We start from the raw sequence: 17,465 nt of genomic DNA, 5'->3' as shown, positions 1-17,465 counted from the left end.
AAATTTTGCTCCTTTTTCCTTTGTAGCAAGTCCTCTCTACCTCATATCTGAGGTCAAACCCAGCTGTCTGTAACCTTGGCCTCCCACAGGCAGCAGAGCTTTCAATCTGGTCTCAACTCCTTCATCAGGGAATTCTAATTTCAACTTTGCTGAGTTAGTCAGCTACCAGTTGTGTCATATTCAGATTCAACTCTTTCAAATTCTTTAATGGTTAGCCTCTCATCTGTCACTGTCAAATTAAGTTCACTCAACATGCTATCGCTGAGAAAATTTTACTTACCTATTGTTATACAGACGATCAACACATCAGATTTGAAATATTCAAAATATAGGTCCTCACATTCAGATCTTCCATGTATATGCCTGTCTCTAAGTCTATGACTTCTCCCCTCTGTAATCCTTCTGCATTAGTCAAACCCTGGCACCGTGTACATCCTTTAGTCCTTTAACCTCACCCCTATTGACTGTGCTTTCAGCTGAAGGGTCCTAAGCTCTAGAAATTCCAACTCCAAACTAATCTCACCACACTCTTCTCCTTTAAATTTACCTCTTACACCAAACTTTTGGTCCCCTTTGGCAATTTATCCATTTTGACTCCGGCAAAGAGACATTGACCATTCTTGTGATAAGGTATTTTCAAAGAAACATTGCAATAATGTCCTAAATACATCAAAAGAACAAAAGCCTTCTCAGAAATGCTGGTTGGGAGGGTATGCTCCATTTCATGTACTGGATTGAAACACTCTCAAAGTTAACTAGTTTGCACAGTACCAAGAGGAGCTTACAACAAGTAATCTCTGTAGATTGCCAACAGAACTGCAATAGTTCATCACTGGATTAATGTAGACTTAGCAGGGAAATTTAAGTCTTCCACTGTGGTGAGCTGAGCCAAACTTCCTGCACCATTTATACCTTCGTACCACCTTCCTAAGTCACCCTCATCACTGCTTGGACTTGACTGAAAAATATTTGAGCTAATCTTTCATTCAAATTAATGCAAATTTCTTAATTTCCTGTTTGCCCTAGAATATGAAAGTAGATGCCATACTTAATTACACAATCAATTGGTAAACACAGTTCATGAATGAACACACAGTTATGTATTGTTCCACTATAGCACAATAAAAGAGGTGAAAGTGGAGATCTCTTGGACCCATCAAACTTGATTCACCTTTCAAAATGATCACACTAATTTGTCGCAGGCCTCAACTCCTCTTCTGTGCCACTTCCCCATAGCCCTGAATTCCCCTTTCTTTCAAACACCCTTTCTAAACACCTCCAATGAGCTAATCGCTACAAAATTCCCTTGCAGAGAATTCAGATTTTCACCAATCACTACTTAAAAAAAATCCCATTGTAAATCATCTCTCCAACAACCCTCCCCGGCATCTTAAATGTTCTTGCAATTATGTCTCCTACAGGAATGATACATGAAAGATTCGTAACTCAAGAAAATTGATATATGCACAGAAACACAGAAAAAGAGTAAGAGGCTTATTAGACCATTAGACATAGAAACAAATTAGGCCATTCAGCCCATCGCGTCTGCTGTTATTTCATGATGGCTGATATTTCCCTCTTAAGCCATTTTCATGCCTTCTCTCCATAACCTTTCACATCCTGACTAATCAAGAACACATATTGTGTCATATTCAGATTCAACTCTTTCAAATTCTTTAATGGTTAGCCTCTCATCTGTCACTGTCAAATTAAGTTCACTCAACATGCTATCGCTGAGAAAATCTTACTTACCTATTGTTATACAGACGATCAACACATCAGATTTGAAATATTCAAAATATAGGTCCTCACATTCAGATCTTCCATGTATATGCCTGTCTCTAAGTCTATGACTTCTCCCCTCTGTAATCCTTCTGCATTAGTCAAACCCTGGCACCGTGTACATCCTTTAGTCCTTTAACCTCACCCCTATTGACTGTGCTTTCAGCTGAAGGGTCCTAAGCTCTAGAAATTCCAAACTCCACCTTAAATGCACCCAGTGACCCCGCCTCCACAGCTACCAGAGGGTTGTAAATCTGTGGCAGTGAATTCCACAGATTTACCACCCTCTGCCTGAAGAATTTCCTCCTCATCTCTGTTCTAAATGGACGACCTTCTATTTTGAGGCTGTACCCTCTGGTCCTGGACTCCTCCACCAAAGGACACATTCTCTTCACTTCCACTCTATCCAAGCCGTTCAACACTTGACAGGTTTCAATGACATCCCCTCTCAGTCTTCTATATTCTAGCGAGTACAGACAGTGTCTTCAATTGCTGCTCATGTGATAACCCTTTCATTTCCCAGAATCATTCTTGTGAGCCTCCTCCAACCCTCTCCAATGTCAGCATATGGTTTCTTAAATAACAGGCTCAAAACTGCTCACAATACTCCAGTTGATGCCTCACCAGTGCCTTTAACCATCTCAGCATTCCATCTTTGCTTTTACATTCTCATCCTCTTGAAATGAACGCTAACATTGCATTGGCCTTCTTTACCGCCGATTCAACCTGCAAATGAACCATTAGGGAATCCTGCACAGGGACTCCCAAACCCCTTTGTATCTTGGATTTTTGAATTTTCTGCACCTTTAGGAAATAGTCTATAGTCTATGCTTTTATTCCTTCTGCGAAAGTGCATGACCTTACACTTCCCGACACTGTATTCCATCTGCCACCTCTCTGCCCATTCTCCTAATCTGTCTAATTATTATGTATTATCACAATTAGTTGCTGCAAGGAACAAATTGTTTTGATGCAATGTTAAAACTCGGGTAAGTTTCTTGTTAAGACATGCTTAAGTAACAATGCCATAGGCAACCTTAGCAGTGAATAGGCAGTGCCTGTGATGAAATATAACTGCTGGTTCATTTCTGCTCTGACTTTATCTGAAATGCACATAAATCTTTTTTCCTGGTTTACATGTACAACTGATAAGATCAGCATCATTAAAATGTGCTGAAGCAAACTGTAAAATAATTTAGTCAAAATTTACACCTTGTACAGATTATACAAATCTTATAAAAATAACTGCAGCTAATTCAGAAATTGAAAATGAAATTCTACTTTTAATTATTTTGCAGAACCCAAGTGCCAAAAGGTATTGGAAAAAAAATTCCCAACCCCATCAGCATTCACCCACAACCTAACCTGTCACTTACTTTTGAAAAGCACTGACAACAGCACATCAGCCAGTGAGCTAAATGGAAGTGATGCAGGGTGCCTACCTGAACTCATGGCAGTCATCTGTACACCAAGCAACTCACTCGAAAACGAAGTCTGTTTTAAGACCAGAACCTGGCAAAAACTACTGTTAATTCTCCTTCTGTCCTCACGAGCGGGGATACCACTTCATGATGGTTACCTTACACCGAATTGCAAATAGTTCAAGCAATTGGACTCGTCCCATATAAGCATAGTTTGAAAGCAGCAGCATAATTGATTTACATACTTCTTGCTGTAAGGTCATCAATTTTGAAGATTCTTTGAAGAATGCATCCAATTATTTCAGACTGCAAATTAAATAATCCAAAGAACATTTCACATTCAAATCAATTGCAAAGATTCAACAACACTATTGGAGTCAACTGAGTAGACAAGTCAACATCAACATTTTCCACTAAGCTAATTCACTTTTCATTTGAGGGCTATTTTTACATATAAAAGGCAAACTACCAGTACAGGAATGGTTCACTTACTTCATATGTTAATACAGTGTCTTTCTGTGTTCACATACTTATATTTCCCAGATTCATCTTGGAAAGAATAGCTTCCCTTTCCCTACTGTGTGCACACCAATAATGCCAATCCTTCAATGTTCTGTGATGTTAAAAAAGATTGATAGACATCATAAGGAGTCCTCTTAACTCCATTACAAGTTCAACACACACTTTTTCCAAATTTCCCACATTTGCTCACTCTTCAGAGTCATGAGATGTGCAATTGCCTCTCAATATCATTTCCATTACTCTCACCCTGAGAATTAAAACTTCTCTTTGGTTGCAATGATGAAATCCAGAATGCATCTTGGAATTGAGCAGGCAGTTAACTGTACTATGAGTCCTAAGAGAACAGAAACCTTTGCAAACTAGCTGCAGTAAAGTGTCAAGCAGAAGGTCGTCAATGGAAGGAAAAGTAATAATTTCAGGCAGCCTGTTAAACCATATAAAGATCGCTGTTGCTAATACATGATGACAGAAGTTGTGCCAGGAATAATTCCACTAGACTGCAAAAACAAAGGTAAAACATCTTTGGGCAGCTTCTAAACTCAGGGCTCTGTTCTTTAACTTTATATGAAAGCCTTGACTACTTCCCTATTCAAGCCCTTGATACAAAGAGCAAACAGACACCAGTTATGTTATTGAAGCCCCCACTGCATGTTTAATAAAGGCCTTTCTATTTTCTAGCACATCCTTCTCAAAAGCTCAGAAGAGCTGTCTTTTTGGGATCAGGTGTTCTTCCTCCCCATGAACTTATGATTTAATCTCATTCTCTTGCTGCTCATTCCCTCACTTTAGATCTTTAAACTACTATTTATTTATTTTAATAAATTACACTACACTTCTGTTACATCCTGTGACTAAAAATTTCACATTCTAATGACTATCTTTCCCCCATCGCACCCTCTAGTTCTTTGTGACAGTTCAAATTGTTTCCAGGCTTTTAATGTTGACCACAGGAGGAAACAATCCAACATTATTTGAGCTGTTGCAATCTTCTGTACATCTCCATCAAATTAACCCAAAACTATCTGTTTCCTGGGAGAAAAGTCCTATTTTTAAAGTCTGTTTTTATAACTGCAACTCCTCATTGAAAGTAATAACGTAGTGAGCACTTCACCACACGTTGTCCTTTTTTATCAGCAATTTGTATCATCAAATGCAGAATCTATTCATTGCCCAAGATGGCATACATATATTACAATAGTTCTTTATTCTGTATTTATTGCCTCCTGAAAGACAGGCACCAATTTTAACTATCACATTGTAATCACATCTGCATGTGCTACATCTTCATCTTTTCCAGTTAATTTAAAATTGACAATTTGATGTGTAGTTCCTTTCCCAAGTTTAAAGTGTGAAATCCACCATTTTATGCCTTTTTATACTGAATTACACTTGCTACCTCTCTTTCCACAGTGGCCCATATATACTTTACTGCAATCTTCTGCTGTTCTCTCCAAAATTTACCATATTTTTAGCATAATTTGCTTTCAGTTCTACAATAATTGGGTCCAGATCATCCATAGGCAGTTTTGTTAGTTTGTCAAAGGTAATAGTGCTGTTACTCTATCCACTCTTACCTCTTGTTGATTCTTTTAAAATCTTAAATAACTTTAGAGCTATTTCCCCAAACTATCACTAGCATTCTCAACTTAGATGATTTTATAATTCCATAAACAACTCTTGTAGAAACATCAGCAAAATAATTTAATTAGCATCTCCAAGTTCCTTCCTTTCCACTAAGAATCATGGCTCCATTATGCAAGTACTCTGGCTCAATCTTTGCCATCCATGCTTACAAATGCATCTATAAAAAGCTTTTACGATTGCTGTTATTTTAATTTATATTGACTTTTATTTGTAATCTTTATTTTGGTATGTTTTCCTGTATGATTGTATTAATTTAATTTTCATCATCTAAATCATCAAATATTCCTCTTTTTAATTTCTGTCTTTTAGGAAGTTTAGATTTCAATAGACATCCACTTTTGAAATGCATTCAATTTATGTTCTTTTCATTTTCTTTTTAAATGATTTTCAATTTGCTAATCTTCTTTCTGCTTAATCTAGGACAGTGCTCTCAATCCAGTTAAAAAGTATTTAATTTTGCAATCACATACTCATATGCTTGACTCCCTTTGAATAATCAGTTCTAGCATCCCATCTTAATAGATAACATTATCTGTTATTAACTTACTCCTCTCAATTTGCTTTAAAACCACATTATTTTGCATCAGTGTCATTGCATTATAGATATAATATTCTTGAAATTTGGGTACAAATTATCGTCTGGGTGGAGATAAGGTGGAGTGGATAACATGCAAATCGAATCTGATTTTATAATCTATAATCCCAAGTATAATTCCGTCTTTTATAAACTATTCATTTCTAGTTAATCACCTTGAGGTTCTTTTCTGGAGATCACTTGTATTTATTTCATTATTTTTGTCTCGATTTTGAAATTGGCTAATTGAAACATTGTTTATGGATTATTAATTATAAACATGAAATTATTAAAACCAATGAATCGGACCATACAGAGAGAACCCAGTTTTGGAGCTGGAACTTGGGTAGAATATTTAAACTAGTACCTGTCTGTTGTCTTCTTTCTACAATATCCATGTAACTACATCTGTTTTTCAAATCACTTTCCACTAAAAATTACTCAATGGACCAACAGCCCTCCACTAATAATGAAGTAAAAATGACAATCCTTCACTGATTTACAAAATCCACTCAACAAAATGCTAGATAGCTTTTGAAAGCTTTATGCTACCCTCTATCCCACTGTGCAATGGTAACAGCTTTCCCAGCACCTCAAATTGTTTCTCATAATGCTAGTCATTCAACCCTGTTATCATCCTGACATGTTGGTTATACATATTGACATATCGAAAATGAGGCACCTGAAATCACAAACAGTGACTGGGTTATAGCCCAAATTATATTTCCTTTCAAAATTTTACTCCTGTACTTGACACCCTTTTGTACAAACACAGAATTTATTATGTCATGCTTTCTATCTTTTGCAAGAAAATAAGAACCCAGATACACATGCCTGTAAATTTCCACAAAGAATAGATGGTTCATACTAACTGCTTTGTTGATTGTTAACTTCTAATAATTACAGGACAAAGGTCTAATGTTCACTTCAAAGACACAAATAAATTAACTGTTACTGAGTTCTAGAGAAGTGATACTATTATTTTCATCCTGCTTTGGGTAGTTACACAACATTCTACAAATATTTAATGACCTTTGAATCATCTAGAAATTTTTCAGCAATGAACAGCATTGGGTCGCAAAAATCAAATGAGCTCTGGAAAAAGAGGTTGAGAATGTATTACCAAACAGGACAATGATAACACACCCCAGTTTGCAATAAAACTAGCAGGCTAAGATTATGCACCTGGCCAAGAATGCACTGAAAAAATGTTGTGGAGACTACCAGGCAGGATGCCAGGTGAACAGCTCACAGAACAGATTAGCACAAGCATAGAAAAACTTTCCCTATCTGTCTCATGCTACAAGGTCAGATGCAGAAGAACAGATACAGATCATGAGATATACTCATTGCTCACCCAGTTCTAACTCAATGAATCAAAGCACTACGACAGGGTGAACTCATGAAACAAGAAAGTATGCCAAATTACTAATTATACCACAACTTAAGGAAATTGTGTCATTCATGTCTTGGCATTGACTTAGATAAACTCCATTTCTGGTCTCACCACCTTTCATAACCTCCCACAGATTTCTGTCAATAAAGAAACTGTCATCAGTAAAGGTTTCCATTTAATAACCAGAGCATCACATGAAAAAAAAACTGCTGCTTAAGGGAATAAGGCTGGTTTCTTTACCAGAATAGCCTATATGTGAGGGGCACACAGAGAATCAGGGAATGGAAGAAATCCATTAGATCATTGACTGCAAACTGACCTTTTTTTTTAAAAGAAGAAATCCAGCTACTCCCAGTATTCCAGCCTCCCAGCAGAACCTTGTAAATAATTTCCTTTCTGTTTGTTATCCATTTCCCTCTTGAATGTTTCAACTGAGGATACATCCACGACCACTATTGCAGGTACATTCCAGATTGAACCACTTCCTTATGTTACTTTGGCTCTCTTGCCTATTAGTTTCATCCAACATCTCTACTTCCTGACCCTTGTGCTGATGGGAACCAATTCTCTCTATCATTACGCCCTTCATAACTTCAAATACCTCTGTCAGACATCTGGAGAACAACCGCTGTCTCTACAGTTTGTCTACGTAATTATTATCCCTTATCCCTGAAATCATTGCTAAATCACAATTCCATGGATAGTTGAATGAGTGGATGATATCATGTAAAGGTTACATTTAATTTTAATTTATTTATTGAGATGCAGTGCAGAATAGACCCTTCTGCAGCACTGCCCAATTTAACCTTAGCTTAATCTCTCTGGCCCTACATTCCTCCTTAGAACACCTGGAGAATAAAATATAAAGTTTAATCACGGGACAATTTACAGTGACCAATTAACCTATCAACTGATATGTCTTTGGACTATGGGGAGGAAAGCACAGCACCCAGAGGAAACCCATGCAGTCACGGGAGGAGGGTACCAACTCCTTACAGACAGCAATGGGAATTGAACCCGGGTTGCAGGTACTGTAAAGCATTGCACTACCATGCTGCCTCAAGGCAGGAAGGCTGAGAAGGGATTTTGAGGCACAGTCACCAAAGCCTTTACTTCCTCTTTGCAGTGAAGCAATATTGCAGTTATGGTTGAACCAGTATTTTATAAAGGTTCATCATGATTTCCTTAATCTTATACTCAATTTATCAAACCCAGGATGCCACGTGGTAATTTATAACTTCCCAGATTAGGGAAGCACGGTAGTGTAGCAGTGCCAGTGATCGGGGTTCAGTTTCTGCCGCTGTTTGTAAGGGAGTTTGTACTTTCTCCTCGGACCACATGGGTTTCCTCCCACATTCCAAAGATGTACAGTTAGGGTTCATGGGTTGTGGGCGTGCTATGTTGGCACTGGAAGTATGGCAACACTTGTGGGTTATCCCCAGCACATCATTGAAATGTGTTGGTTATTGATGGAAATAACGCATTTTACTGCACATTTTGATGTACATGCAGACATCCCACCTCTCCCAGAAGTTCTGGGAGTCTCCCGCATATTAATAGTGGCTCCCTGATGCTTGCAAATTTTATACAATGTCACGGAAATCAATTTTCTTTTGAGAACAAGCGAGAGAAAGCAAGAGAGAGCGCGACAGCGACACGAGAGAGAGAGAGAGAGAGATATAGGGGGAGAGAGAGAAAGCAAGCAAGCGAGAGCGCGAGCGCGCCATGGGAGAGTGTTCCAAAAAAAGAAAATATAAAACGTACGTCACCGCAGACTACCCTTAAGTGTACCCCTGCCTAATAGGGGCCAAAAGTAATGACAGTGTTGCTGGCTGCACTGTTTGCAACAGTGACTTTTCTATTGCCCATGGTGGGTTAAGACTGTAAAAGACATGTTGAGGTGAGTTTAACAGGTGTTAGTCATTCATTAGCGTAGCCAACATTATTTAAACTAGCTGGCTAGCTGCTAAGGAGCTACTCTATTGTAGACATCCCACCTCTCCCGGAAGTTCCGGGAGTCTTCTGCAAATTGATGGTGCTACCTCCCTGAAATGAGTTTTTGCAGGGTGGGATGGCTGTACATGTGACAAATAAAGCTTATCCTTTCTCTTTAGATCTCTTAGTTACTGCACCCTTTTTTGAATTGTGTCTTCTTGTTTACCATTCCTCTTCTCATTCTTCTTACTAAGATGCATTGCTTCATATTTCTCAGCATTAAATCTTCATCTGTTTGCTGGCAACACATTTTACCAGTCTCCTTACACCACTATTGCTTCTACTATTTATCCTCCTCCTAGTTTTGTGTCTTGTAAAAATTTGGAGGTTATCCCTTATACACCCAAGTCATCTACACACATTATGATGACTTGAGACACACTTATCTTCACTTCAAAACAAAATTTCCATTGTTATTCTATGTTACTAATTGTCTGTCTAGGATGCTACATCTTTTAATTCCACTGACTTCAATCTTCAATGACAAATATGTACCTTCTTAGAAAGCTATTTGGAACTCTATTTTTCTCATCATCTCTACCTTAATGTTCCTGCCATGCATAGTCACAAGCAGTAGCTAGTGACACAAGTCTAGTAATCAGTAAGGTCAGTGACACAATAAGAGCACCACAGTACTGTAGCAGTTAGTGCGATGCTATTACAGATTGAGGTGTTGGAATTCAGAGTTCAATTCGGACGTGTGTGTCTCTCTGTTTTCCTCCGGGTGCTCCAGTTTCCTCCCACAGTCCAAAGACATACCAGTTAGCAGGTTAATTAGTCATTGCAAAAAATTGTCCCATGATTAAGCTTGGGTTAAATCAGTGGGTTGCTAGCTGGTGTGGCTCGAAAGGCTGGAAGGCCTGATCAGCACTGTATCGTTAAAGGAAAAGGAAACAAAGAAAAGGCAGGGAAAGGAATACTCAGTTAAGCTGTAGTTACTTCAATGCTTGAGGTTTAACAGGTAAGGCAGACAAACCCAGAGCATGGATTGGCTGTTATAGACATAATAGAAACATGGCTGAAAGAAAGTCAAGACAGGCAGCTCAGTATTCCAGGACACAGCTGTGAGAGAAATGAACAAAATGTGTAGACTTTATGATAAAGAATGATGGAATAGCAACATTTTGAGATGACATTCTTGGGGGAATGACCCAGTGAGGCCACATAGGTAGAACTTAGAAACAAGAAGGGGAGGCTCTCTCTAGGGGCTGTATTTATAGACCTCTCTCCCCACAGATCCTGCCTCCCACCCCTGCCAGTAAGTGAGAACTTGAGGAACAGGTGTGAAGAGAAATTGTATATAATTGTAAGAATAATTGGGTTGTATTAGTGAGGTTTTAATTTCCACAGTATTGACTGGCCACCCAGAGTGTAAACGGCCTGGATGGGGTGCAATTTGTGAAATGTATTCAGGAAAGTTTCCAGAGTCAATATAAAGAAGGTCCTACATGAGAAGGTGCAACACTGGTCCTCTTCTTAGGGAACAAGGTAGGGCAAGTAACTGAAGTGGCAGACAGGGAGCTCTTTGGCTCTAGTGACTTTAATTCTAATAGTTTTAAGATAGTGATGCAAAAGGACAGGTCCATAGGTTAGGGTTCTAAACTGGAGCATGACTAATTCTGGGGAAATTAGACAAGATTAACCAGGTGGGCCTGTTTAAAAGGAAAGGAATGACTGGCAAGTGGGAGGCTTTTAAGAGTGCCACAGCAAGAGTCGAGGAAACACATGTTCCTGTTAGGGTGAAGGGTAAGCCTGGCAAGTTTGGAGAACCTTGGCTGACAAGACATATTGAAGCTCTGCTTAAGAAAAGGGAAGCATACAATGGGTTTAGGAGGTTGGGATTGAGCTATAAAAAAGATTAAGGAGGAAATCAAGAGAGCGAAGAGAGCATATGAGATGGATCTGGCAGTTAAGCTGAAGGAAAATCCTTAGTGGTTCTGTAGCTATATTAAGCAGCTACACTTTGAGGGTACTGTGTGCAGTTTTGGTCACCCTATTATAGGAATCACATGGTTAAACAGGAAAGCGTGCAGACAAGATTTGTGAGGGTGTTGCCAGGACTGAGTTCCAGGTTAGGTCTTTCTTCCTTTGACCAAAGGGGAACGAAGGGTGACTTGAGAGAAATGTTTAAAATTATGACAGGCATAGATTGGTGAACAGTAACAGTCTTTAACACACAGTAGAGGAGTCCAGAAATAGGGGGAATAGGTTTAGGGTGGGAGGGAAAAGATTTAAAAAGAACCTGAGGGGCCAATTTTCACTCAGAGCATGGTGAGTACATGGAACGAGCTGGCTGATGAGCTTGAGCCAGGCACAATAGTATCATTTAGTATCACTTGGACATCAGTGGTGCGCAAGTGGAACAGGTGAAAAAGCTTTAAGTTCCTCGGGGTCAATATCGCAAATGACCTGACTTGGTCCAAACAAGCAGAGTCCACTGCCAAGAAGGCCCACCAGCACCTTTACTTCCTGAGGAAGCTAAGGAAATTTGGCCTGTCCCCTAAAACCCTCACTAATTTTTATAGATGCACCGTAGAAAGCATTCTTCTGGGGTGCATCACAACCTGGTATGGAAGTTGTCCTGTCCAAGACCGGAAGAAGCTGCAGAAGATCGTGAACACAGCCCAGCACGTCATACAAACCAATGTTCCATCCATGGACTCACTTTACACTGCATGCTGTCGGAGCAGTGCTGCCAGGATAATCAAGGACACGACCCACCCAGCCAACAGACTTTTCGTCCCTCTTCCCTCCGGGAGAAGGTTCAGGAGCTCGTACGGCCAGATTTGGGAACAGCTTCTTTCCAACTGTGATAAGACTGCTGAACGGATCCTGACCCGGATCTGGGCCGTACCCTCCAAATATCCGGACTTGTCTCTCGTTATTTTTGCATTACCTTACTTTCCCTTTTCTATTTATGATTTATAATTTAAATTTTTAATATTTACTATCCATTTGTACTCCAGGGAGCACGAGGAGCAGAATCAAATATCGCTCTGATGATTGTACACTCTAGTATCAATTGTTTGGCGACAATGAAGTATAAAGGTAAATAGAGAGGTGGGGCTTAGAGGGATATAGACCAAATGCAGAAAATTGTAACTAACTGGGTGGGCATGTGATCAGCATGGACTGATTACACAGAAGAGCCTTTTTCCATCTGTATTTCTCCAAGAATAATTTATAGTGTCCAATTAACCTACCAGAACATCTTTGGGATGTAGACAGAAACTAGAATACACAAGGAAATGGTCATGGCCACAGCGAGAATGTGTACCAGAAGTCTGAATTGAATCATTTGGAGCTGAGGTAGCAATAACTCTTCCTGCATCACTGTGGATGCAGTCACTGTTCACCACACCAGAAGCCGATGGTACATACACCGAAATGAACAGTGAGGTTCAAATTTTGATCCTTCATATAAGCTTATAGCTGTTCAGAACAGGAATAAAACTGTTGCCTTAAAACTGGAAAATGATCAAGTGAACTGAATATGCTCAACATCTGTGTTACAAAATGTCTCATTTATCGGTGATGGAAAAAATACAGCACTGTGGTAATCCCTGACTGTTTAGGATCCAAATAATTTCATGGAAAAGTAAATTTGTGAATGCATTGATTTAAATTAAAGTAAATATCCAAGTCAGATAGACATTTCTTTGCTGAATTGTATTTATGTTTATCTTAAATGCACTCATGACAGATGTTTTTTTGGATCATTTCAGTTAGTGCACTGTTAAGTATTAAGTGTGGAAAGAACATCATTTTCAGGTTATCAACACCAAATAGCCATCACTTAAGACGTAATCCTGAATACTTCGTGGCAAACGCCAAAATATTCCCATATAACCACAGGAACAAAATCCTGACAAAGCCCTTGACTGAGCTCATTCAATGTTTCTGCTCCTTAGGAAAGCAAAACAGTTTTGAAATTCATGGTTTATATTGTAGTTCACAGGCAGGGAATTAAGAGTGGTACCACTCTTGGTTTAAGCTGGCCAACAGTTAGGGGCAGGAAAACTGAGTGAAGCACATCATCTTAATTACTGATCAAATTTTTTTTCTCTCTGTGGGTCTGTGCATGTGAACCTCAAGTGGGGAAAAAAGTAGGCTGGAATGTGACGCTCCTCAACTTTCAGTGAACCATTTCTGACCAGGGTCAAGGCTAACGATGTACATTTATGAAGTATACTTACATAGTAAGACGTCTGAAGACTTCTCAGGAGTGTATTCAGAATTTGGGATTAGTGGGTCATTTTCAAATTGGTAATCAGTAACAAGTTGGATGTCATAGGGATGAGTGCAGAGGCATGTGATGTTATCCACTTTGGAAGGAAGAATGAATAGCAAATCTTTATCTAAACAAAGTAAAACTACAATATGTTGCAGTTTGAAAGGACCTGGGGAGGTCTTGTCTTTTAAACACAATAAACTGGCATACAATTTATAAGTAATTAGGCAGGTTAATGAAATGTTAGCCTTTATTGAAAAAGGTATGTTATTTTGATGCAATTTTGACAGAGAATGCACTGGTTGATTGAGTTGTTGGCTGAAGAGGTTGCTCTATGAAGAAAGGTTGAACAGGTTGGGCATATACTTATTGAAGTATTGAAAACTCAGATAATCATAATGAAACATAAAATTCTAATGGGATTAGAGAGAAGAATAAGATGGGGATACACAGAACCAGGAGAAACTTGGTTTCAGAATGCCCTCGGTTAACATTCATGTGAGGTGCTCGGATACACTTTGCTTACTTTAATTGTAGTTGGCAGTGGGCTTTGTCAATGACTATTGGCTGAATTTGATGATTATCCCTTCCCAGTGGGACTATATTCTCACTTGAGATCTATATGCACAGACTTACAGTAAAAGAAAATTATTAGATAACAATTAGGAGGAAGTGTCCCCACCACTTCTCCTGAATCACCCAGTTAAGGTGTTTCTTCCATAAGATGGTTACGAATCATCACCTCTCTCTTCCAGAGGCTGTGGTGATGCACTGGTGACTAATATACAGTTATACTATGAGGGAAGCAGGAGAATACCACTAAGTGACAGAAACATGCATTTGGAACTACAAAGTTAAAATTAATGGAAAGAAAATGTTCACAGCTGGTTTTGGAGAGTAGCCTGAAATTTATGATTCTGTCCTCCAATTTTTCACCCATCAAAGTGCATGCACAGTAAATGGTGAAATGGGAAACCTCAACCTGTAAATCTCCAGGTTCTGGAATGATTCCAAAGGATTGGATAATTGCAAATGTCACTCCACTCTTTAAGAAGGGAGGGAGGCATAAGTCTGGAAATTATAGGGGAGTTAGCCTGGCCCCAGTGGTTGGGAAGATGCTGGAGTCCAATTTAAGATTGAGGTTCCAGGGTACTTGACGGCACTTAATAAAAAAAAGGCCGAAGTCAGTATGGTTTCTTTAAGGGGAAATCTGTTGGAATTTTTTTTGAGGAAATAACAACCAAGATAGTAGACAAAGGAGAGACAGCGGACATTGTTAACTTGGGATTTTCAGAAGGCCTTTGACAAGCTGTTGCATATGAGGCTGTTAAACAAAATAAGAGTCCGTGGTATTACAGGAAAGATACCAGCAGAGACAGAAGATTGAGTGAGAGCAAAAAGCAGAATGGGAATAAAGGAAGCCTTTTCTGATTGGCTGATGGACAGCAGTGGTGTTCTCCGGGGGTTAATGTTGGATCTTCAAATTTTCATATTATATGTTAAAGACCTAGATGACAGAATCGATGGCCTCTTGGACGTTTGTGGACAATATAAAGATAGGTGGAGGGGCATGTGGTGTTGATAAAGTCTGAAGGAGGATTTGAACTGAATAGGAGAATGGGCAAAGAAGTGGCACATGGAATACAGTGTAAGGAAGTGTATGGTCATGCACTTTGGTAGAAGGAATAAGGGCATAGGCTATTTTGTAAATAGGGAGCGAATTCAAAAATTGGAGGTGCAAACAGTCTTAGGAAACCTTGTGCAGGATTCCCTGAAGGTTAACTTGTAGATAGAGTCAGTAGTAAGGAAGGCAAATGCAATCACAAACCAGAGAAAATCTGCAGATGCTGGAATCCAAGCAACACACACAAAATGCTGGAGGAACTCAGCAGGCCAGGTAGCATCTATGGAAAAGAGTACAGTCGACATTTCGTGCCGAGGCATTTCAGCAGGACCACTGTCTCTTATCCGGGTTAGCAGCCTCATGTGCAACACCTTGTCAAAGGCCTTCTGAAAATCCAGGTTAACAACATCCACCATAGGTCAGAGTGCATTTGGAGTATTGTGAGCAGTTTTGGGCCCCATATCTAAGCAAAGATGTGCTGAAATTAGAGAGGGTCTGGAGGTGACTCACAAGAATGATCTGGAGAAAGGGTTAATGTAGAAGGAGCACTTAATAGATGTGGGCCTATACTGGAGTTTAGAAGAGTGATGTTATCACCAAGAAACCTACTGAATATATTAAGAGGCATTGATAGGGTGGATGTGCAGAGAATGTTTCCAATAGTGGGAGAGTTTAGGACCAAAGGGCATAGCCTCAGAATACAAGGCTGTACTTTTCAAACAGAGATGAGCAGAAATTTCATTAGCCAGAGACTGGAGAATCTGTGGGTATATTTAAAGTGGAGGTTGACTGGCTCTTGATTATTAAGGATGGCAAAGGTTACAGGGAAAAGGCAGGAGGACAGGGTAAAGGGATAATAAATTAGCCATGATCAAAAGGCAGAGCAGACTTGATGGGCCAAATTCTGCTACTATACCTTGTAGTGTAAGTCTATACTATTCATAAATCATACAATATTTCTTCCCAAGCAGGAAAAACATACATTAAAATAAAACTTTGTAACTAATATCAATAATGACTGGTAGTTCTTATTTACATTTATACATTACCATTTCTCTGAACTGTCACAACATCTTTTGGATATGGAGCATAAAATTTAAAAAAATACTTTTTAAGCTACTGACAACGTTGTATTAGGATACATTATTTCTCACCTCTTTCTCCTTTCCAATTTCCTCTTTTTTTGTTTCCTCCCACAAATGTCAACATTTTGGCAGTCAGTGTGTCCATTGTCTTTCTCATCTGTTACGACATACATGGAAGCCTTTCCAGTCCAGTGGGTTCATGACTTTTTTTTTTCCCCTTACACACCCACCAACTCCTCTTTTATTCTTTTCCCACAAAGAGCAATTGTCAGTAGCTAATAACCATTCAGCTTATCCTTTGGGATATGGGAAGAGACGAGAGGACTCGTGGGTAAACCTACAGTCAAGAGATGTGTGAAGTCCACACCATCAGCACCCAAGATCAACATCGAGCTCTGGGTCCCTGAAGCTATGAAGCAACACCGTTAACAGCTGAGCCTCTGTGCCATCTTTACATCACTAAGTAAACTCCTGACTTCCAGATGATCAGTTGGAGGCTGGTTGGACCACACAAAATTTACTCAGCAAAACAGGTCTACTTTCAACAAAGACTCAGAATAAACGTGCAATGAATTTGCCAACCAAATGCAAAGAATGAAAGATTGTTACATTCATATTATAAAATTGATTGAAGTCACTTACATAAGTTTAACCTCCAGGTGTGAAGGGTGATAGGTTCATCCAATGTGCCATCTACATGAACAGGTAGAAGTTGCCATGATGTACACCACATCATTCTGTAAATCAGATACTTTGGATATTTTTCTAACTCCTCTTAGAACTCAAAGCAGAAGGGCCTAGAGAGAAAACAAATACTACAATTTCAGTGATTGCAGAGACTGGACAGCTATTTTACAAGGAACATATATGAATGACCAGTTAATACTTTTGAATTGGAAAGAGAAACAATTCCATTCTGTCACTAAAACTATAATAGATTTGAGAATAGAATGTTGGAAGATAATTGGCAAACTATTTATATTTAGGTGATGACAATATTATAAATGAATCTCAAAAACTGATGGAGATGTTGATTAAGTATTTTGCATCTTTGTTTATAAGGTAATATGCATAATAAGCAGCTACGACTGAAATGAGAGCCAGGACAACAAAATCAAACTAAGTAGTGCAGAACCAACAAAAAACAGCCTGACAAATCATTCAGATGAGACGGCTTAAAAACCAGATTTT

General features: G+C 39.0%; 1 long non-coding RNA gene across 1 annotated transcript in view; it reads right to left on the bottom strand.

Annotated features, from left to right (window-relative positions):
• LOC140203437 (uncharacterized) overlaps nt 1-17,147 on the bottom strand; it is a 66,298-nt gene extending 49,151 nt beyond the window's left edge. Inside the window, exons 1-2 of the long non-coding RNA XR_011887366.1 lie at nt 16,917-17,147; nt 16,344-16,431 (exon numbers count right to left, since the gene is read on the bottom strand). This is a non-coding gene — a long non-coding RNA (uncharacterized lncRNA). The remainder of the gene's footprint in view (nt 1-16,343; nt 16,432-16,916) is intronic.
• Between the last annotated feature and the right edge of the window lie 318 nt (nt 17,148-17,465).

Source organism: Mobula birostris, chromosome 9, assembly GCF_030028105.1.
Source record: "Mobula birostris isolate sMobBir1 chromosome 9, sMobBir1.hap1, whole genome shotgun sequence".
Lineage (NCBI taxonomy): Eukaryota > Metazoa > Chordata > Chondrichthyes > Myliobatiformes > Myliobatidae > Mobula > Mobula birostris.
The sequence above is the reverse complement of the archived record's forward strand: the minus strand, read 5'-3'. Positions and strand labels throughout refer to the sequence as shown.